Source organism: Neomonachus schauinslandi, chromosome 11 (genome assembly GCF_002201575.2).
Source record: "Neomonachus schauinslandi chromosome 11, ASM220157v2, whole genome shotgun sequence".
NCBI classification, from domain to species: Eukaryota; Metazoa; Chordata; class Mammalia; order Carnivora; family Phocidae; genus Neomonachus; species Neomonachus schauinslandi.
Window position 1 is genome coordinate 89,211,103 of NC_058413.1, and position 22,002 is coordinate 89,233,104.

A 22,002-nucleotide genomic window follows, 5' to 3' on the forward strand; every position below is an offset into this window, starting at 1 on the left:
ATCATACCCTCCAGTTCCATCCATGTCGTTGCAAATGGCAAGATTTCGTTCCTTTTGATGGCTGCATAATATTCCATTGTGTGTGTGTGTGTGTGTATATATATATATATATATATATATATATATACCACATCTTCTTTATCCATTCCTCTGTCGATGGACATCTGGGCTCTTTCCACAGCTTGGCTATTGTGGACATTGCTGCTATAAACATCGGGGTGCACGTACCCCTTCGGATCCCTACATTTGTATCTTTGGGGTAAATACCCAGTAGTGCAATTGCTGGATCATATGGTAGCTCTATTTTCAACTTTTTGAGGAACCTCCATACTGTTTTCCAGAGTGGCTGCACCAGCTTGCATTCCCACCAACAGTGTAGGAGGGTTCCCCTTTCTCCGCATCCCCGCCAACATCTGTCGTTTCCCGACTTGTTAATTTTAGCCATTCTGACTGGTGTGAGGTGATATCTCATTGAGGTTTTGATTTGGATTTCCCTAATGCCAAGCAATATTGAGCACTTTTTCATGTGTCTGTTGGCCATTTGGATGTCTTCTTTGGAAAAATGTCTGTTCATGTCTTCTGCCCATTTCTTGATTGGATCATTTGTTCTTTGGGTGTTGAGTTTAAGAAGTTCTTTATAGATTTTGGATACTAGCCTTTATCTGATATGTCATTTACAAATATCTTCTCCCATTCTGTCGGTTGTCTTTTGGTTTTGTTGACTGTTTCTTTTGCTGTGCAAAAGCTTTTTATCTTGATGAGGTCCCAATAGTTCATTTTTGCCCTTCCTTCCCTTGCCTTTGGCAATGTTTCTAGGAAGAAGTTGCTTCGGCTGAGGTCGAAGAGGTTGCTGCCTGTGTTCTCCTTTAGGATTTTCATGGACTCCTGTCTCACATTTAGGTCTTTCAACCATTTTGAGTCTATTTTTGTGTGTGGTGTAAGGAAATGGTCCAGTTTCATTCTTCTGCATGTGGCTGTCCAATTTTCCCAACACCATTTGTTGAGGAGACTTTTTTTTTTTCCATTGGACATTCTTTCCTGCTTTGTCAAAGATTAGTTGACCATAGAGTTGAGGGTCCATTTCTGGGCTCTCTATTCTGTTCCATTGATCGATGTATCTGTTTTTGTGCCAGTACCATGCTGTCTTGATGATGACAGCTTTGTAATAGAGCTGGGAGTCTGGAATTGTGATGCTGCCAGCTTTGCTTTTCTTTTTCAACATTCCTCTGGCTATTTGAGGTCTTTTCTGGTTCCATATAAAGTTTAGGATTATTTGTTCCATTTCTTTGAAAAAAGTGGATGGTATTTTGATGGGAATTGCATTGAATGTGTAGATTGCTCTAGGTAGCATTGACATCTTCACAATATTTGTTCTTCCAATCCGTGAGCATGGAACGTTTTTCCATTTCTTTGTGTCTTCCTCAACTTCTTTCATGAGTATTTTATAGTTTTCTGAGTACAGATCCTTTGCCTCTTTGGTTAGATTTATTACTAGGTATCTTATGGTTTTGGGTGCAATTGTAAAAGGGATCGACCCCTTAATTTCTTTCTTCTGTCTTGTTGGTGTATAGGAATGCCACTGATTTCTGTGCATTGATTTTATATCCTGCCACTTGACTGAATTCCTGTATGAGTTCTAGCAGTTTTGGGGTGGAGTCTTTTGGGTTTTCCACATAAAGTATCATATCATCTGCAAAGAGTGAGAGTTTGACTTCTTCTTTGCCGATTTGGATGCCTTTGATTTCTTTTTGTTGTCTGATTGCTGTGGCTAGGACTTCTAATACTATGTTGAATAGCAGTGGTGATAGTGGGCATCCCTGCCGTGTTCCTGACCTTAGGCGGAAAGCTCTCAGTTTTTCCCCATTGAGAATGATATTCTCTGTGGGTTTTTCATAGATGGCTTTTATGATATTGAGGTATGTACCCTCTATGCCTATACTCTGAAGAGTTTTGATCAAGAAATGATGCGGTACTTTGTCAAATGCTTTTTCTGCATCTATTGAGAGGATCATATGATTCTTGTTCTTTCTTTTGTTAATGTATTGTATCACGTTGATTGATTTGCGGATGTTGAACCAACCTTGCAGCCCAGGGATAAATCCCACTTGGTCGTGGTGAATAATCCTTTTAATATACTGTTGGTTCCTATTGGCTAGTATTTTGGTGAGAATTTTTGCATCCGTGTTCGTCAACCTCCTGCCTATTTTTATAGGACAAGTTCATTCATTTTCAGAGGTCTGCCCATGGCTCCTACCCTGATGATTCAGACCCTTCAGTTCCTCCCCAGATCCCATCCTAGTATTTCTGGTTGCCTGTGGCACAGCCTACCTGGATGATCATTAACTCTTCAAACTTAATACATCCCAAACTAGACACGTTTCTCCCACTCCACCCTTCCACCCCGGTCCCCACAGGATCGTAAACTCAGTCTTCCAACATCTGCCCCTCCTCACACCACCCCTACTAAACAGTTACTAAACTCAATTGTTTCTACCCCATTTCCTCATTCCAACCAGTGCTCACTGAGCTCCTACTGAATGCTTGGCATTGTCGGAGGCACTGGGGAGGTAAGCTTTACAAAACTCAGTCATAAAGACTGAGTTTATGGGGCGCCTGGGTGGCTCAGTTGTTAAGCGTCTGCCTTCGGCTCAGGTCATGGTCCCAGGGTCCTGGGATCGAGCCCCACATCGGGCTCCCTGCTCAGTGGGAAGCCTGCTTCTCTCTCTCCCACTCCCCCTGATTGTGTTCCCTCTCTCGCTGTGTCTCTGTCAAATAAATAAATAAAATCTTTAAAAAAAAAAAAAAGACTGAGTTTATGATCCTGTGGGGTCATAATGACCCCTCAGCTGAGAGGTGCCTGGCTGGCTCAGTAGGAGGAGCATGAAACTCGATCTCAGGGTTGTGAGTTCGAGCCCCATGTTGGGTATTAACGATTACAAATAAGATAAATAAAATAAAATAAAACCCAGATGCAGCATGAAGGCCACATGGTCTAGAGCCTCTGAAACACTTTATTTTTTTAAAGATTTTATTTATTAATTTGATAGAGGGAGAGGGAGTGAGAGAGCACAAGCAGGGTGAAGAGCAGAAGAGAAGCAGGCTCTCTGCTGAGCAGGGAGCCTGACATGGGGCTCAATCCCAGGACCTTGGGATCATGACCTGAGCCGAAGGCAGACGCTTAACCTACCGAGCCACCCAAGTGCCCCTCAGAAACACTTTAGAATACAGTCCTCTATCTCCTCTTCTTGAGACACATTGAGTCTAGATCCCATTTCAATTCACCTGCTTCCTAATTCATCTCTGTCACAAGTCTTTCCCCATTCAACCCTTCTTTGGAACTGCCAACGTGGTATGCTTCCAAGAAATAATTTGGATCAAACCACCCTCCTGCCTCAATTTCTCCCCATTCCTTAAATGAAAAGCCAAAGCTCCTTAGTGGCAATCAGGACCCTTCACCCTTGGGCCATAGGTGCTGAAGGCGCACCTCCTACCCTATTCCCAAGCAAGCCAGAGGAGCTGCCTTTCCCCCTCCCCTCTTCCCACCTCTGCAGCAGGATACCCTGAGCCCCTCCCCTGCACAAAGACAACCTCACTCCAGCATCAGCTCAAAGGGCTCTTCCTCTATGAAGTCTTTTCCGACATTTCTAAGCAACCGATGTTTTTCTTCCCACAAAATATTGTTTATAACTTGTTTCTGGCACTTAACAGGTAATATAATTTCAGATTATATAATTACTGCTTTTCATGTCTTGCCCACTATCTTATGGCCTCTGAAACTGGAGGCTTATTTATACCAAGAGTCTATCAGAGTACATGGATCGCACAAGATGCTTTACCACATAATATCATTTTATGTTATATTAATATATGTTTTGTATCTGGCCCATGAGACTATGACCTCTGTTGTCTGGGAGACTTCTTTATATTTTCAGACTCTATTATAGAGTTCAGAAGGTGGCAGATGTTTTGTAAACATCTGACACACAAGTAATAAGATGAGATTAAACATGTATTACATCCCTTATTAATCACTAAAATGTACAGTGCACTTACCATGTGGGATACCAGGAGGATCCCCACCCCATTGCCATTGCTTTGGGGACCAGATAAGTCACTGCTGTGGGGGGCTCTCTGTGCACCATGGAATGTTTAGCAGTATCTTTGACCTCTACCCACTAGATGCCAGTAGGAACCCCAGGCCCCAGTTGTGACAACCAAATTGTCTCCAGACATTACCAAATGCTGAGAACTACTCTGCTAGACACTTTTAAGGGCTGTCCAAGTATGATCTCAACCCTGTGAGTTAAACACGATCACGACCTCCGTTGTAGAGACAGGGACACAGTGTATAAGAAGGGTCAGCAACTTCCTAGGGATGTCGAGCTAGTGAGGACAAGACTGGGACTCAGGCTGCTTAGCTCCAGAGCCCACATGCCTGACCCCTAAGCCCCTACTGCCTCAACAGCCCTCCTGTGAAGGAATGGCTCCCTACACTCCACGATCCCTCGAATGTCCACCTGCGGCCCTTAGGGCAAATAAAGGAAGTCAGCCCTCTATCAGATTCAAGTTCTTCGAATATTTACAACAGCTACAAAGAGCCTCCCATGCTCCTTCTCTGGCAGCTTCCTCATGGGACACAGTCTCTACCCACTGCCGTAGCCCGGGGCTCCTCTAGAAGCCCTCCAGCATGCTTCAGATGCATGCAACTGTAGCTACAAGATTAGTACTGCCTTCCACCTGGACACCAGACTTCCAGGAATGCTAAGGCTGCGCTCACTTATCACATCACACCCCTGGCACGAGACTCAAATCCTTCAGCTGGTAAGCCAGGCCTCCTGGACCCTGAACTTGGGTGGCTACCCTGTCCAACTGAAGAGAAGGACTGTATGACACCTGTTTACGCACACTTCCCCTTAGGACTTTAGGGTCATGTCTCCTCCTGTCAAGATGCGTGAATCTCAGCGGTGCCAGCTGGCCCCAGCGGTTCCTCCCAGCTCGGAGTCTGCTGCTAATACTCCAGAGAGCACTCGAGCTGCACTGTGAAGTTAATGCAGCTAATATAATCGCTAGGTAAGGCAAGATGACGATACAGGCCACTGGGGTCATGGAGGGCTATAACCTACTTTAATCGCTCATTCTTGGGTGGAGATGGCCAGCTAATGGCAATTCTCCAGAACAGATCAGTCATCTACATCACTTCTCAGCTCAAAAACCCTCCATGGGCTCCTGTGTACTCAGAGAGACTGAGGCTTGATATCTCTTCATTCATTTCTTTATTCACCTTCATTACCTGCCATCAAAAATTCCATGCACACCCAACATTTTGGATCCCCCTCCCGGGCTTGTAAAGATTTTTTTGTTGTTTTGTTCGCTGCCACACCACCGATGTCTAGAATAGCGACTGGCGCACAGTAGGCTCTCCATACGAATTCACTGAATTAATAAATGGGTCTATTCGTCAGGGACGTCGTTGGAGCAAGAGAGGAAGAGGCAGTAACAGTGAGTCTGATACTCCGGCCCAACCCCTGGCTGGACACAGCATGCCCAGTGGGGAGGGAGGCCTGCCTTGGCCCCAGCTCACGTGAGACAGCAGAAGGCTGAGTAATCGGCCAACCGCCTCAAGGCCCATGAGTGGGCAGATGGGGCGGTCTGTCTGGCCGTCCAAGCTTGGAGGGAAAGGGGCCTGAGAGGTTTCCCACGGAAGCACAGAAGGTTCTCTGTTCCCCACCCTTGGGGTCCACAGGCTGCCCCGCCATCAGACACCCTGACCAGCCCAGCACTGCAGCCTCCTGGACAGAAACGCTGTACCATCCACTTTATCAGCTGCCAGTCACAAGACACCAGAGGAAACCACTTGAAAATCCTACTTCTGGTGTCAGTCCGGGGAGGGGGGCGGGCAGAGGCTTTGAATTCCATTCTCCGGGTGAGAAAGCTGAAGCCCTGTGACCTGGTAGAGAACCAACCAGTATGGACTCAGAGCTAGGATAAGAAAAGGAAAAATCTGGTGGGGCTGCGGACCTGCCGCAGGGTCCCAGGCAAGCGCTTTGGGGCAGGCTTCCCTCCCCAGACCTCCCACCCAGGAGCCACTGAATTTGGCCCCAGGGAGCCAAAGTTAAAGGCACGACCAGGGCTGGGGCTTGAATTCAGGTCACCACCAACATGGCCAGTCCCCTCCCTCCTCTGGCCTCCAGGTACCTCTTCTGAAAACAGCGACAGCACCAGCCCTGCCCCATCCCACACGGTGGCCCCCAGACAACTGTGGCTGTGGAGTCCTTGCCACGAGGCTGGTCCACACCGAGGTTTGTCATAAGGGGGAAGCATACACTGGATTTCAAACACTTAGTTAAAAAAAAAAGTGAACTGTCACCTTAAGAATTATTCATATTGATCACACACTGCAGTAATATTTTGGCTATACTGGGTTAAAATATTAAAATGTATTTCACCTCCTTATTTGTACTTTTTAAAAATGTGGGTAACAACATTTTTTAAGATTTTTATTTATTTATTTATTTTAAGGATTTTATTTATTAATTTGATAGAGAGCACAAGCAGGGGAGCAGCAGAGGCAGAGGGAGAAGCAGGCTCCCCATTAAGGAGGGAGCCCGACGTGGGGCTCGATCCCAGGACCCTGAGATCATGACCTGAGCCCAAGGCAGATGCTTAACTGACGGAGCCACCCAAGCACCCCATAAAATTTTATTTCTTTTAAGTAATCTCAGCACCCAACGTGGGGCTCAAACGCACGACCTCGAGATCAAGGGTGGCATGCTCTTCCAACTGAGCCAGCCAGGCGCCCCTAACTTAACATTCTGTAAGATTTGAAATTACAGATGTGGCTTGCATTTGGGGTTCCCGTTGCATTCCTATTGGACAGCGCTGGACCAGGCCATGCCTGAGATCGGACAGGAAGCTCTTGTAGAGACTTGAAGCTGCACTCGCTCCCTGGACTCCATCTCGGGGAGGCTAACTCAGGGCGTCTGGGATGCCTGCGGAGGGCCCCAGTCATTCTGAGGGACAGCCACAGTGAGCACTGTCCCAAGGTCTCAAGGGCGGCAGAGCTGAGACTCCACTCTTCCCTGCATCCGCCCCCCTCCTCCCGGGTGGTCAGCGTTCTGAGTGTGGAGACACAGTTCCAGGTGACATTGTCACCTGACGCGCTGACCCAATCTCATCTCTGCCCACACCCAACCTCGTCCTGACCCTGGCAACTTGCCCCAGTGCCCATGCAGAACTGGCCTCTCAGCTATCCCTCGCACACACACCTGCCCTGGGCCCACGCGGATGGCCACGTCTGGGCTGGCAAGGAGGTCAGAAGAAACTGTCTCCTCTGGCCAAGAGCTGCGCCTGGGGGACTGGCCACTGGACCTGAACCCTGCCTCTGCCGCTTAGAACCCCTAAGCCTCCATCTCCCAATCTGTAGAATGGAGGTAAGGAGCCCCTACCACGAGTTTCGTTGTGCCGGTTAACAAGATAACGGAGAAAAGACACATGGGAAATGCTCCGTGAACGGTAATTATTAGCCACACTCCTTCTTTGTGTGCTAAGTGGAATCCAAAAGCTGCAGCTATCTGGAACGTGGGGTGGATTAAAACATCATTTAAGAAACAGTGTGTTTTGGGGCGCCTGGGTGGCTCAGACGGTTAAGCGTCTGCCTTCGGCTCAGGTCATGATCCCAGAGTCCTGGGATCGAGTAACGCATCGGGCTCCCTGCTCCTTGGGAGCCTGCTTCTCCCTCTGCTTCTCTGTCTCTCATGAATAAATAAATAAAATCTTTAAAAAAAAAAAAAAAAGAAACAGTGTGTTTTAGTCAGTCTGTTCCGTGACCAAAAGCAAAGAAATAAACACTGAACCTTACGAGATGCACAAATGACTATCCATTGAACTGAGAAAGTCCTGGGTGACCGCCGGGTCTCCCCCACGCCTCCTAAACACGCCCTCCCCTTCCCAAAGGTAAGGATTTTAGCTTGCCTGCCCCCTCCACTCCCCAACCCCCATTTGAGAATGGAGGTGGGACTGAAGGTGGGGGGTTGGTCAGTGCCAACAGTGTGACATCTGAGTCCTTGTCTGGGCAGGGGTTGACTGAAATGTAAATGGTGGGGGATCTGGAATCACAAGCCCAGATCTCCCTCCCTGGCTTCCCTTGTCCTGGCCACTCTCCCTTCCATGCTGCCCCCAACACAGGGTCCCAGACTACCCAACCAGGAATCTCCTCTCTACCCCCACACTCGCCTCCTTACCCCATCTTATTTCCTTTGGAGCAATGACACCACACCATCTCATGTACTCATGAATCCGTGCGCCCCGAGAAAGCAGGACTTCGTATGGCCCACAGTATCTCCAGCACCAAATTTAATACCTGTTGCATGGTAGGTCATTGACAAATACCGAAATGAACGGATGTCTAAATGAATGAGCAAATGAGCAGAACAAGTGTGGACAGAACATTTCATCAAGTTAAAGCATCCCAGACCCTTATTTTGCGAAGACCTGAGCACCCGAGGCGCCAGGGGCTTGCTAGAGGTTCGGCTTGGGAGCCCGCAGAGCCACCAAGTGCCACACTTTTTGCTAAACACACGTGGCTATGCCCACAAGCAAAGCCTTATCACCGAGAAGGCGTGGTTTCTGAAGAAGTGGCTATCACCACCTTTGACTCCCCTGAATCACTACCAGCTTCAGGGCTACGGGACCACGCAACGAGCTGCTATCAACCAACAAAGCCGGTGTGGTCCCAGGAGAGTTCCAGGCTTGAAGATGCCGTATTACCCAGGAAACCTCACGTCCTCCTTATTTTTCCCCAAGAGGGCCAGCCTGAGCCAAAACCCCAGCCACCCCTCCCCAGACCCCCAAGCACCTTCGGCATCCTGGAGGCAGAGGAAAGGGGTCTGGACACAAACCCAACGTCCGACCCAGCCTCTGCAGTCACAGGCCGGGCGTCCCTGGACAAGGTCCTACATCTCTTGGGGCCTCAGATTCCTCCTCTGTGAAACGCAGGTCACGAGGGCAAGTTCTGGGAGGTGTGTGAGCCTCGAAAGCCATCCTGAGATTGAAAGCCTGGAGCCGTAGTACAAGCCAGGCCGACACCGGGCACTCGGCAAACAGAAGCTGCAGGGACCCCAGTGCACGGCAGCTCCTCTCCACCCAAGGTTTCTCCATCCCAGCAAAGGGTGGGGTCCACTGCTGTAACCACAACCATGCTCCTCCCTCCTCCTGGCTGCTGGGCCCATTGCACACACGACACAGGATGCACGCGGCTGCCCAGGGAGACGGGGAGAGACACTGCCGCCGAGACTCTGCCCCGCACTAAACTCGGGCCCCGTGTACTGGCCAGACTCTAGGTGCATTGCTGGGGTGTGAAGAGCATAGGGTGGGAGGGAGAGAGCAGGCCTCACTGGAGAAGCGCCCTCTCTCTGTCTCTCTGGGTACATCATGTCCTTGAGATGGTGCCCAGGCCCCTGCTCAGTTCCACCTGATAGCCATCCCAAAGGGATCCAGATGGGCCCCCTCCACTGGCCAACACCCCCTCTCTGTAGCAGCTCCAGAAGCAGTTATTTCCTCCTCACTTATTTCCAGAGGGATGCTCCCTCTGCTGGTTGTCCCCTCTCTAGGGCAGGTGCTCCTCAAGTCCCCAAGCAGGGACAGTGCAGGGCCATGCTCAGTCCTGGGACCTCGAGGGAGGTGAATACAATCCCAGCTCTGGCCCAAGCATGGCGGCTCTCAGCAAGGCTGTTCTGGAGCATCTGGAACAGCAGGGAGACCTCTCTCCCCTGGCGATGCACGCTGCCCCACAATGGCGGTCTGGGAACAGGGAGGTTTTGGGGTGTCTGCAGGGGAGAACCCCCTCCTGAATTCCCAGTAGGAGCCCAAGAGAGTCAGAGGAGCTGAGGGTGGGGCCCGGGGACAGAGGAGGTGCTGTGTGTATATGCTGAGGTGGACGGTGTAGCACCTGGAGCGGGGGCCCTGAAGGAGAGATGCGACCAAGGAGACGGAAAATCAAGACTCCCATTCCATGCAGTAGGCTGTCCCCTGGGAAGGGCGAAGCCAGTAAGGCGGGCCCTTTTAAGATTGGTTCACATCAGTAAGACCTTCAATGAACCAACTCTCCTCCAAGAAAAAGGTTGGCGATGAGGTAAGGGGAGGGCTGGCTAGCATTCTAGGTGCTGCTGGGGAAGGTGCTGACCCTGCGGGGGAAGCAGTGGTCCGTCAGGGCAGAGCCTGGAGCAGAGCAGGTAGGAACGCTGGCTGGAGGGCTGACTGATGTTATCAGAGGTGATCCAGGCCCACCTCTGCCCCCGGAGCTCCCCCACAGGGTAAACATGCAGCCAATCGGTCTGAGTGCCCACAGCCCACAGCCCACAGCCCAGAGCCAGGAGGCCACCAGGAAGACACTCTGAACCCCTTTTCAAGTCCACCCCGAGCTCTAGTCCGCTGGGGCCCTCCCGTGTCAAAAACCTACAAACGCATCTCTATAAAAGCACACGGCTCTCTGCTCAAACACAGGCACGCCCAAACCCAACACTGGAAACGCACAGGAATGTAGTGACCCCTATCCACACATGCACACAGCCCTCACTCCTTCTCCTTCCCGCCCCATCCCCCTGACATACAGCTTCTGAGGTCTGCTGGGCCCCCTCGGCCAGGGCGCTCTCTTCCCCCATCCTGTGGCAGAGGGCCCTGCCCAGCCGGCTTCGACTTCAACTTCAACTCCTGCTCTAGCCCGTTTGTTTGTCAGCCTGCAGGTCCCTGGAGCTATCAGCCAGCGAGCAGGAGCTTCCAGAGGAGCGGGGAGTGGCTAAGCCAGCCCTCCGGGGATCCCTTCACCTCTTAAAGTTGGGTAAAGAGAAACCCTGGACTCCTGGCCCTCGGCCGAGCCAAGCCCAGCTCCCATGCTCAGAGGTACTCGGGGAGGTGAGACTCGGGGAGGGGGGCTGCAGGGAAGCAACTGGGAGGAAGATTCACAGCCTCGTAACGATGTCCCCAGAGGGGCTGGGGAGTGTCCCAGGGCAGCCTGGGACCTCGGTCACTCATGGGCCAGAGGGAGCTGCCCCACTGGAGGGCGCCCCCACCCGGCACCCTCACTCACCATCCTCCTGGCCTGGCCTCTTTGCTCGGGCACCTAACCCTGATCCCTCGGAGAGGGACTGTCCTCCCGGCCCACCCACCCCCACACACACAAATGGGGAAACTCCTAGGCCCTCCCCTAGCCATCCCCCTACCCCGCTCAGGCCCTTCTCGTCTCCAGCCCTGAGGCATTAGCAATTTCAGGATCATCCCAGACCTGGGGGTGGTGGTGGGAGGGCAAGGCACAAGATGCTCAGGGCCTGGGGACTGAGGATTCCAGAGTCTAGGGCTCGTTCAGCAGGTTTGGGCTTGGCCCACACCACCTCTCCACCGAGCTACGGCTCAGGTCCTATAGAATACCTCCTGGGCAGACACCCTAAATCTAACTGAGGGCGGTGCCAGGGGTCAAGCCAAGTGCCAGAGCGCTCAAACTCTGGGGCCTTGCCAACAGATCCTCCCCCAGGCCTTTTAGGAGTCTTCCTTGTTTTCAGGTTTGAAGAATACAGCCCTGTTAATCCACGGCAACCTGGGGTCAAGCACTGCCCTTAAGGCCAAATGGAATCCAGAGGCTTTTTTCAAGGAAGCCTGGTGCCAGAAAAGGACTCGGGGAAACTGAGGCCCAGGGAAGACGCAGACCCTGAGAAAACCCAGGAGACCACGCAGCCACGGGGGCCTAGGCCCCACCTGAAGTCCCCACGGGTCCTCCTGCCCTCTTCCAAGCATCTGTTTTCTCCTGCCCAGGAGCGGGCAGGATCAGGGCCCTGGGACAAGGGACCTCCCACCCCCAAGCCTGGCTGGCTCACCTGGCCTTCCCCGCCTGTCAGTCCAGCTGTTCTGGCAAGAGAACATTTTCTTCTCACTCTATTTGGACAGCTGCAGGGATAGTGATGGTGGGAAGAGAATGTCTGATTACTGAGAGAGGGGGCAGGGCAGCGACAGGGCCACAGGGCCTCCAACGGAGCGAGCAGAGGGCTGGAGCTGGGGGGAGGTCCTGGGTGGGAGGCAAGGCGAGGGAGCCAGGTGGGGCCTGGAGCAGCCCAACAGGGTACCTACAGGGAACGGCTGCCATTCACAAAGAGGGTGGCAAGAGGGGCTCTGGAGCCTGGCCTTGGGCCTGGAGTAGTGAATGGAAGCCCAAGAGCAAAGGAAAAGAATGACTCCCTTCTTTATGGAAAGTGCTCAGCTACAGGGTGGGGCTAGGGATGGCCCCTCCGGGCCCAGCCCCAAACCCTTCCTCTCAGACACATCCCCAGCCCCTCCTCAGCCGGTCTGGGGCTGGTGGGTGGGGCTCAAGGAGAGGAAGAGGATGCATCAAGTGGGCAAAAGTCAGAAGACCCAGAGACCCAGCTCCTTCCCACTCCAGGAGGCGGCAAGCAGAATTGTGGGGTCAAGACACACAGGTTTCCTCCTCTCTCTCCTTCCCAGTGGTCTGTCTCTCATTCCCCTTCCCTCTCCTCCCTGTCCCCGTCCCCTTTCCGGCCATCCTGTCCTGGTGTCTCCCTGTCCCCATCTCCACCTCCTCCTGCCTGCCTCCCCCCAACTCCCCACCCTCGGGTTATGTAAGGGGCCTGAGAACAACACAGACGGAGCTTTGTTGTCAAACCAAATCCATACGGAGCTGGAATCAGCCAACGCAGCTGTTCCCCATTCCGTCCGCCTTGGCAGAGTTGAGACGCTGGGCAGGAAGCCCCCACACGCCTCCATTTTGGGAGGTGGGGGGCAAACGCTGGCCCGAGGGCCCCCAGGCAGCTAAATGGGTGGCCAGAGATCAGTCATTCTTGCGTGGGACCACAGCAGGGGGCCAGCTGGCCCTCAAGACAGAACAGAGCCCCGTGCGAAGCCAGGGTCACGAGGACCACAGAGAGGAGAGCTCTGGGCTAGAAGCAGGCCTAGAAGGTGGGACACAGACTCACACAGGCCCACCCGTGTTCTTGTCCACACACGGATGCCTGCCCAGGCTCTCTCTCTCCTGCACAACCCACGTACACATTCATCCACACACTTACAGTGCACATACACACACACACACCCCGGCCCAAGCACCACACACCGTATGTGCTCACCTGAAAGGTGTCTGAACAGAAATCTCCTCCCTGCTCTGACCAGCCTCCTCCATCCCAGCAGGTCCCTCCCGGGAAAGGGCCGGAGCTCTGGAGAGAGGAGGGCGGAGGGCAGAGGTCAGAAGCCAGAGAAGCTCTACCAGCCGGCTCATCTTCGGAGACCCTCAGGCTCCCGGACGAGGTCCCACCTTCCTGCCCAGGAGGATGTCCAGGCAGGTGGGTGAGGGCCCAGGGAGCCGAGCTGAAGTTCACTCTGAGTCTGCTTTGCGCCGGCACTGTCCCTTCCCCAAGCCCAGCTGCTGGGAGAACCATGTCCCTCGAAAACGCTGGAGCTGCCAAAAACAGCAGGGGCTCCGGAGCCTCCACTGGCAGGGTGCCTCCCGGGCCCCGGAAGTCCAGCCGCCATGTCAGGACCACTCGGGTGTTGAGGCACAGGGGGGTGTGGGGGACACCGGATGACAAGAGGGGAAAGAAGAGGCGTCAGACGCGAAGGGAGAGGGAGGAAGAGGGAAGAAAGGAAGGCAGAAAACAATCAGATAAAGAAAAAAATGGGCGCCCGGGTGGCTCAGTCGTTAAGCGTCTGCCTTCGGCTCAGGTCATGATCCCAGGGTCCTGGGATCGAGTCCCGCATCGGGCTCCCTGCTCCGCGGGAAGCCTGCTTCTCCCTCCCCCACTCCCCCTGCTCGTGTTCCTTCTCTCACTGTGTCTCTGTCAAATAAATAAATAAAATCTTTTTAAAAAGAGGAGAAAAAGGACCAAGGAACGGACCAGCAGAGAAGGGGGACAGTGATGTGGGGAGCAGGGTCCACACAGCCCAGGAGGACGGGCTCCCCCTCTCCAAGAACACACTCTGCCCTGCCACCAGGCCCGGGCTAGCGTCCCCTGAGGACAGGGCCAGTCCAGGAGAAGCAGGATGGCGGTGGACGTTTCCAGAGCGTGTCCTAGGGCACCTGGTCCTCCATCAGTCCTGATCGGCCATGCTCCCCGGGGGTGTAGCCCCGCCCATCCTGGTTTTGGGGGCCTGGATGACGTCAGGACCTCAGAGAAAGGAATGAGGTGGGGGCAGGGGGTGGACGGAGGGGCAGAGGGACCCAGGGTCACTCCTGCCTGTGGGGAGGAGACGCTCGGGGCCCTTGAACAGCAAGTTACCTTTTTGAGGCTCAACTCCCTCATTTGCAAAAAGAAATCGTTACAGAGCAGGTACTGTGTGCCATCCCGGTGCCAGGTGCTAGGACACCGCGGGGAGGAAGGCAGTCGCCGGTCCTGCCCTACGGTGACCTCTGAGGCCGCTCTCAACCTGCAAATGTTTACCTCCCCTGAGCCTCCCAAACCTGTGAGGTGGGGCCGATGCCATGAGCCCAATTCACAGACGTGCTGAGGGAGAATAACGACCTGACACCTGCCCGAGGTCACAGACCTGGGAGCAGACGGAGAGGAGACAAAGAATGCCATGAGCAGTGGCTCCTGCCCGGCCACCTGCCCCTGGCCGCCGGGCCCGCCGTCAGACACTCTTCAGCATCTGGGCAGATGGGCAGCATCTGGGCCGAAGACTCTGCGCACTGGGATGTCACTGGAAATGCTCTCTCGTTCAGAAGCATGGGCTCCTGGGAGGAGGAACCCGAGTGCCCGAGGCCAGGCAGCCGGGAAAGGAGACAAGCAGGGCGCCTCCACCACACCCCCCAGAGCACGGCTCCCCCCCACCCCTGGCCCCGCCTGCGGCAAGAGTGGGAGCCGAGGGGCAGTGGGGGCGCGCGGGGGGAGGTGGCAGCGTGCTGGGCAGTCCGGCAGGCTTCCGAGAGCCGAGCCTCGGGTAGGATGCTGAAGGACCGTCATTTTGGAAGGGGGTTGCCAACGGCACCCCAGGCATGGGGGGGGGGGGGCAGACAGAGCAAAGAGGAGGAGATGAGAACACACGCGGCATGCTACTGGGAAAATAAAAGTCTTGATGGGGTCGAATGGGTGGGCAGGGGGGTTCAAGTAAAACTCTATAAAGCCCAGAAACCCTCTGTCCTACTTCCAAATGAAATTTTATGTGGAAGGCCAATATGGAGAAGGCATCCAAGTGCGGTTGTTTGGGTTGAAGCAAGAACAGGGGTGAACCCCACCTCCTGAGTGGACACCAGAGAGGGACTCCACCCCTAGGGGCACCTCTCTTGGCCCCAAATGGGAGGAGAGGACCGACGTCAGGACAAGAGGGGAGATGAGGACCAGTCTGTGCAGGGACCTCAAGTTCGGGCTGAGGAGGGGAGACAGAAGCGGGAACGGGACCAGCTGCACCCAGGGTGGGTGGAATGAGGGGCAGGCCCTCCTCAGGGGGCAGACCCCTGCCCATCCCTACCTGGGGCTCCTACCTGGGGCGCCTGCTTGCCTCTCCAGCTCATGGAGAGACCCAGGGGGAAGCAAGGCAGCAAGCTGCCAGGCCAGGCCCTTCTCTGACAGACAGCTCACCTTTCCAAAGGGCAGCTCTCTTCCTTTGCCTCAGGAAAAGGAGGAAGGAAAGCAGGAACACAATGAAGACAAAGAAAACCCAAGGTACATCTTCCATTCATTCATCAAACAAATATTTACCGAGCACTTATTATTTGCTATGCCTCATTTCAGCCATGAAAAATACAGCAGTGAACAAGATAGGTTCCTGGAGCTTACACTAAAATCCTAAAATCTCGGGGGAGAAAATACCTTAAAAGTTTTCAAACCTGCTCCAAACCACCAACGTGCCCCGCCTATGCTTGCATCTCCTTTGGACTGTCCCTGTCAAGGTCACTGGTCTATGCGTAAACATCTTCGACGATGGGGAACGTGCCCCCTCCCCAGGCAGAAGCACGCTCCCAAAATCTCCAGCTGGCCCCACTGAGGACCCTGCTGGCATCCCTCCCCACCCGGCCTCGGCAGAGCCTGGGGCAAGGGAGTCAACAGAGCATCAGATGCACTGTGAGAATGTGCAGGTTTTATTGTATATCAACACAAAACAGAAGGAGGCCTCGCTAGTTCTGCTCGTTCTGAGCCAATGACCTGGGACCAAAGGAAACAAGCAGGCCCCATGCTCACCTGTCCAGAGCTCCCAGGCCCCTCAGCCTCTGCCGCCGGCACTGCCCTGCTCGCTTCCCTCCCAGAAGCCTCCGGCAGTGGTCCCCAGGGCATGCCCTCGCTGGCCCCCACTTCTCTCCTGCTGTCCCTTCCAACCAGGCCTCCCTCCCCCAGACCGGAGCCACCTGCAAGGGGGCGGGTGGGGGGCGGGTGCTGGCAAGGCAGAAGGGAAGCTCACCCCGAGGACTGAGAGCTGCTCTTGGAGAAGCCAGGCCAGGACGGGTGTCAAGGCGGACCCGGAAGCAAAGGTGCTCCTGCCTGGCAGGGATCTGGGGATGCCAGGTCCTGGACCCTGGAAGCAGCCACTTTGGCCCAGGTCCCCGAGCTCTGGGACCTGTAGGGGCCTTCCCCTTCACCACGGTGGGCGGCTGAGGCCTTGCAGCCCTGTGGGCGGCAGCCGGGGAGCCGCATTTCCAAAGGAATACAAGCCGGCCGGCGGGCCAGATGGAAGCAATTACGGGGGGAATCGGGAGAGGTGGGGGCCAGGAGGGGCGGGGAGGGAGAGAGGAGAGCCCTGCCCTGCCTGACCACAGAGGGCTGACAAGCAAAGCGCCTGCACTCCAGGCCAGGGTGCTGCAACGCGCGGGGCGACATGTGGGGTTCGGGTCGGCACCAAGAGCTCTGGGCTGGCAGGCTGAGGTTGTGGTCTGCCCTGTCACCGACGCACTGTGGCCTTGAGCCAAGTCCTTCACACCTCTGAGCCTCTTCAGAGACCAAAGGACAGAAACTGAGCTTGGGGGAGCAGTGGTGAGCAGGTTTCCAAAGCAGGCCTAGATACAAGTCCCCGCTCAGCTGCTTAGGAGCTGTGACCTTGGCCAAAGTTTCAACTTCCAGAGCCTCCATTTCTTCATTGATAAATGGGCTGAATGAAAGGTGTGTGTGAGGCTTACCCAAAGGGATGGAAATAAGTGCACAGCACGCCTTTTTTTTTTTTTCTTGTTAAGCTTATCGGGCCAGACTTCTAAGAAGTGCTTGATAGATACATGGTAAGTACTTGTGTTATTTGCTAAGTCTTTTTTATTGCAAGGACAGGTGTTTACAGAGGCTGCACGGGCAGAGGACACAGGGCAGATGGTGGACACAAGGAACGTTGCTACAGCCCCTGGAACCCACCCCCTGCAGGAGGGTTTGGATCCAAGGCAGAAACAACAATGTGCGGGGCCAGCACTCTGCAAACGGGTCCCTGTCCTCTCCAGCCACCACCATCCTCCCCACCCCACCCGGGGAAGCCAGATCCGGGAGCGCCTGACCCACTGGGCTGGGCTGCAGAGGGAAAGTCCAGGCAGGAAGAAGGAACCGTCCTACCACACGAGGACAGCTGCTTCTAGGCTTCTGCAGTCCTGCCTTGCCACACTCGAGGCCCAGGTAGACACTGAGGGCTTCTCCAGGCCTGCACCTGCCCTCGGCCCTAGCAGCAGCCCCTCCTCCATGCTGGGCAGAAGCCGGGGCCTCAGATTCTAGAGTCGGCCCAGCATCTTTCTACAGGACAGCTCTGCAGGGCTGGGGTGGGCAGAGAGAGAGTCAGGAGCTGCCTGTATGTCTCCTGGTCCCAGGCAAGGGGCCAAGACCAGAAGAAAACCTGCAGTTCTGGACGCTTGAAGGTCCCTCTCACCCTGGAAAGCAACCGACCCCACGCAACCTGTTGGCAGAGCTCAGCCCCGTGCTGGGCTCGGGGGCCCTAATCGGAAGCCCCGTGGCACGTGGCTGGGGCCCAGGCATCACATACACTGCGCTCCCACTTGCAGCTACATCCAACCACTTCCCCATCTGCAGCATAGTGTCACACACACACAAATACATTGGGAATGCGGTAGAGGTCAGGGGTGATTCTGAGGCCGGGGGTGGCCAGCAGCCCACCCAGGGGCCCTCTGAACACTCACACAGCAGTGCTGAGCGCCTCTGGGAAGGGAGCCCCGAAGGACAGAGGGAAACAAAGGATCACAGCCTCCATCCTTTTCTGCCTGCTCTCATCCCTTTCTGGAGGCAACCAGAGGTTTCAGGTCAAGGTTCCAGACCCTGAGAAGGAAGGAGGGCCCAGGGCGGGGGCCGGGGGGAGGGGTGAGGGAAGGCCCAGATAGCTGCTGCAGGGGGGAAATGTCTCACGACAGGGCAGCTGAGGAGTCGGCATGAGGGAGCAAGTTCTAGAAGTTTTCTGGGGGCCCTCCCCTCACTACCTGATCACCCCCCTCTCCAGAGCCCAGGGTCCATCTCCGGGGGCTCGGGAGCTCAGCTAGGTTCTCGTGCCTGCCTTGATCCCCATCTGCAGACCAGGCCCTCAGCCTCTGGAATGTTCTGTGACACTGATCTGGAGGGTCCCTTTCAGGAGGCTGGAGCTCTCCCTCCCCTGTGGGCTAGAACCATTCTGTATTATTCTGAGGTAGAGTGACTCCTTCCCCCAGACAGAAAGTGTGAACCATTCTGAGAGGGGGAATTCATAACACCACCGGGGCAGCCTCTCTGAGGTGAGACCCAGAGAATGTGCCCAGATAGGGTCCGAGGGGGCCCCCAACGTAGGGCAGATGCCAGGCCAGCATGGGGTAACTACAGAATGACCACAGGTGAGGCTGGAACAGAGAAAGGGGGTCCGACGTCTCTGCTCCTGCTGGGGACTTCCCCCGGATTTGTTACAATTCCAGAAAGGATCAGATTCTTGGTTCTACCCAGAAAACTGGATCCTTAAAGGGCTGGGAGGGTAAAGGGGCCAAACAAATCTGTTTCTGAGGAGTAGGGAGTGACTCACTGCTTTGGATAGAGAAGGGGGTGAGAGAGAGAAGGGAAGGCAGCCTAGAAGGCGCAGAGGGCTTCCGCGGCCCTGGTCTCTGCTCCCAGGAAAGAGGGTCCCTGCTGTCCGGAGCTACAGAGGCCATCTTAGCCCACAGTCCCGGCAGGTGATTCTGACTTCCCCTTCCTAAATTCTTGCAGCTATGCTCCCCTCCTAACCCCCTCAACTTGGGCTGGGGAGAGGACGGGGGACTGGCCCCAACTCCTACAACCCCTCTCTTGCAACCCTTGATGAAACCCAGGGCCCATTGGACAGCCGAAGATCTCCCACCCAGCGCAGTGATGCTGAGGGACGGTACAGAGAGTACTCGGTGGAGACAGGAGCAGAGCAAGGTCAGAGCGCCACCTGGGCCCAGGCCCACCCGCTCCCAGCAAAGAGAAAAGATGACCCACAGGGTAATTTCTAGCCCCCCCAATAGCTGGCGCCTCCCAGGCACCCTCTCTGGAATTAGGGGGCAGCTCTGGAGGGTAAGTAAGAGTGTGGAGTGTGACGGGGCGCCTGGGTGGCTCAGTTGTTAAGCGTCTGCCTTCGGCTCGGGTCATGGTCCCGGGGTCCTGGGATCGAGCCCCGCGTCGGGCTCCCTGCTCAGCGGGAGGCCTGCTTCTCCCTCTCCCACTCCCCCTGCTTGTGTTCCCTCCTCTCTCGCTGTCTCTCTCTCTCTCTGTCAAATAAATATATAAAATCTTAAAAAAAAAAAAAAGTGTGGAGTGTGGAAGGAACATCACTAGCAGTACTTACATGTCTCTTCCTTTGTGCAGGTAGCTTTCAGAGCACTTCACACATATCAACGTATTTAAAATCACCCTGGCAAATACCACGGCCACGGCCACGGCCCCGGCCCGGAGGTGGTCGCTCAGGAGAGAGCAGCATCAGCTTGTGCCTCGTGTGACAAGCTAGCCCGCACCAGGCCCCGCTCCCCAGGTTCTGCGAAGAAGAAGTCAGCCTGAGCTTGGCTTCCTGGCTGGGTCTCCCTCCAGTGGTGGAAAGCACACCCTCCCCTGAGGAGCCTGTGGGGGTGCCAGCCTGTGGGTGGCCATGAGGTCAGACAAGCTCAGCTGAGCACCTGAACACTGCCTACACCACCCCCCACGCCCAGCCTTCCAGAAGGAGCCCCCTAAGCCAGGCCCTCAGGACCGGGTCTGTGGAACAGGGGAAGCAGCAGCAGTGGATCAGGCCTCCGATGGCCCAGACGGAGCTCACCCCCAAGACTGGCAATGGAGGGGGCAGTTACCGGCAGACACGTTGGCAACTGTGGGAGGGCCAGAAGGTGCCTGCCGGCAAGGGCCCCCAGGCGGCAGCCCGCGCCCACAGCGGGGCCCGGGGGTCCTGTCGCGTCTGTACCCCACCCTCACCCCAACCCCATCCCTTCCCACTGTCCACCACCCCGGCAACTCTGAGGCACAGAGGCCTAGGCCCAAAGGCCTCCACAACGGGGACCTGGTATCCCGGGCACCGCCTGCCTGCAGCTAGCAACTCCCACCTTTGGGCTCTGCTTAACGACCTTGGAACTCCTGCACACGATGGACCCAGCAAAGCCTGTCACCTCTAGCCAAGCCAGCCCACCGATCTCCTGGACTCGATGGGGGCGGTTGTGCGAGCCAGCAGGGCTCAGAGGATGCTGAAGGTGGGGACGCCTCTTGAGCGGGGGCGCAGGGGTGGGGGCTAGAAACTTTCCGGAGAAGAGGACCAGCCGGGTGGCTCACTCCAAGGGAGTGAAGAGCACCGGCTTCCCGCGAAAATGTGGTCCAGAGAAAGGGATCCCCGGGCCGCGGCCGCCCCACCCCGGCCGGCCCAGCGCTGCGCCCACGTGCGGGGCCGACCACCTCCCCCCGCCGCGGCGACGCGGGGCGAGGTGGGGGGGAGAACCAGACAGCCGGGGCCCCGCGGCGCTCCCGCCCTCCCTCCGGATCTCACGGGGACCGGCCGCCGCGTACTCACCCTCGCGGGTGGAGCGGGGCGGGGCACGACACTTTCGCGCACAGCTCCGATCCGCTAGGCGCACGGGCTGGCGGCGCGGCGCTGGCGCGGCGGCTCCGCTCGGCCGGGTCCCTGTCCCGGGCGCGGGGCCGGCCTGGGAGCGGGCAAGTCCGCCTGCGGGGAGGCGGGGGCCCGGGCCCGGGCGGGGGGCGGGGAAGGGGCCGGACACGCTTGCGCACACGGCCCGGGAGCCGACTCCGGGGAGCGGGCGGGCTGGCGGAGGAAGGGCGGGGAGGCGGAGGAAGGGCTGGGGCGCTGCCGCGCGCGGGCGGGGCTGACGCCCGCCGGCCTGGGACGCTGTGGGAGCCGTGGAGGCCCGGGGCGGGGAGGGGGGAGAGGCCGGCGGCGGGGCCGGGGAGCTGGGGCGCGCGGGGCGGGCGCGGAAAGGCGGAAGGGGAGGCCGGATGGGGTGAGGGTAGAGCCCGGGTGGGCGCCGCCTGTGAGTGGCGCCAGGATGGATGTGCCCAGCGCAGCCTCCGCGCACTCTCCTGGGAACAATGAGACCCAACAAAGGGTTCTCGGCTCTCCCACGTGGTGAACCGCGTCCGTTGCTCGGCAAAGTGAGGCACGGAAGGGGGAGGGCCTTGTTTCGGGAGCGCACCCCCTCCCCAGGGCCCCGCGGCCAGGTGCGCTGGACCTGGACCTGGACCTCTCCTCTGCCCTCGTCTGCACCTGCAGCTCCCAGACCGCTCCCTCTGCAGCCCCTCTTCTGCACACCGATTTTGGCCTTGAGAAAGCGTCTCAGTTTCTGTTCCTTACAGAAGGCGCCAGGCACGCTGTCGCCAAGGGAAACCCCATCAGGCCCCTGACCCTACTTCCTTGGGCTCAGACATCCCCCATCAAGCCTGGAAACCGCGCAGGCCCAGAAACCGTAGTCCAGAAATTACCCCCCAGGAAACCCCCAGCGCCCGAGGCACTCTCTTTCATAGGTGAGTGGATCTTCCATAGGTGAGCGGTGTTTACTGAGCCCCTAGTGGGAACAGCCTGGTGCTGGAGGGTCTGGCGGCTCCCAGGAAAGTCTAAGACCTGGTCCCT

The 22,002-nt window shown here is 56.1% G+C and overlaps 1 protein-coding gene across 3 annotated transcripts in view; it reads right to left on the minus strand.

Annotated features, from left to right (window-relative positions):
• Positions 1-21,097, minus strand: part of ST3GAL4 (ST3 beta-galactoside alpha-2,3-sialyltransferase 4) — a 34,430-nt gene extending 13,333 nt beyond the window's left edge. For all 3 annotated transcript variants that reach the window (XM_021696333.2, XM_021696332.2, XM_044919298.1), the window contains exon 1: positions 20,929-21,097. The gene's annotated coding sequence lies outside the window, so the exon portion shown is untranslated. The remainder of the gene's footprint in view (positions 1-20,928) is intronic.
• Positions 21,098-22,002: the final 905 nt, after the last annotated feature.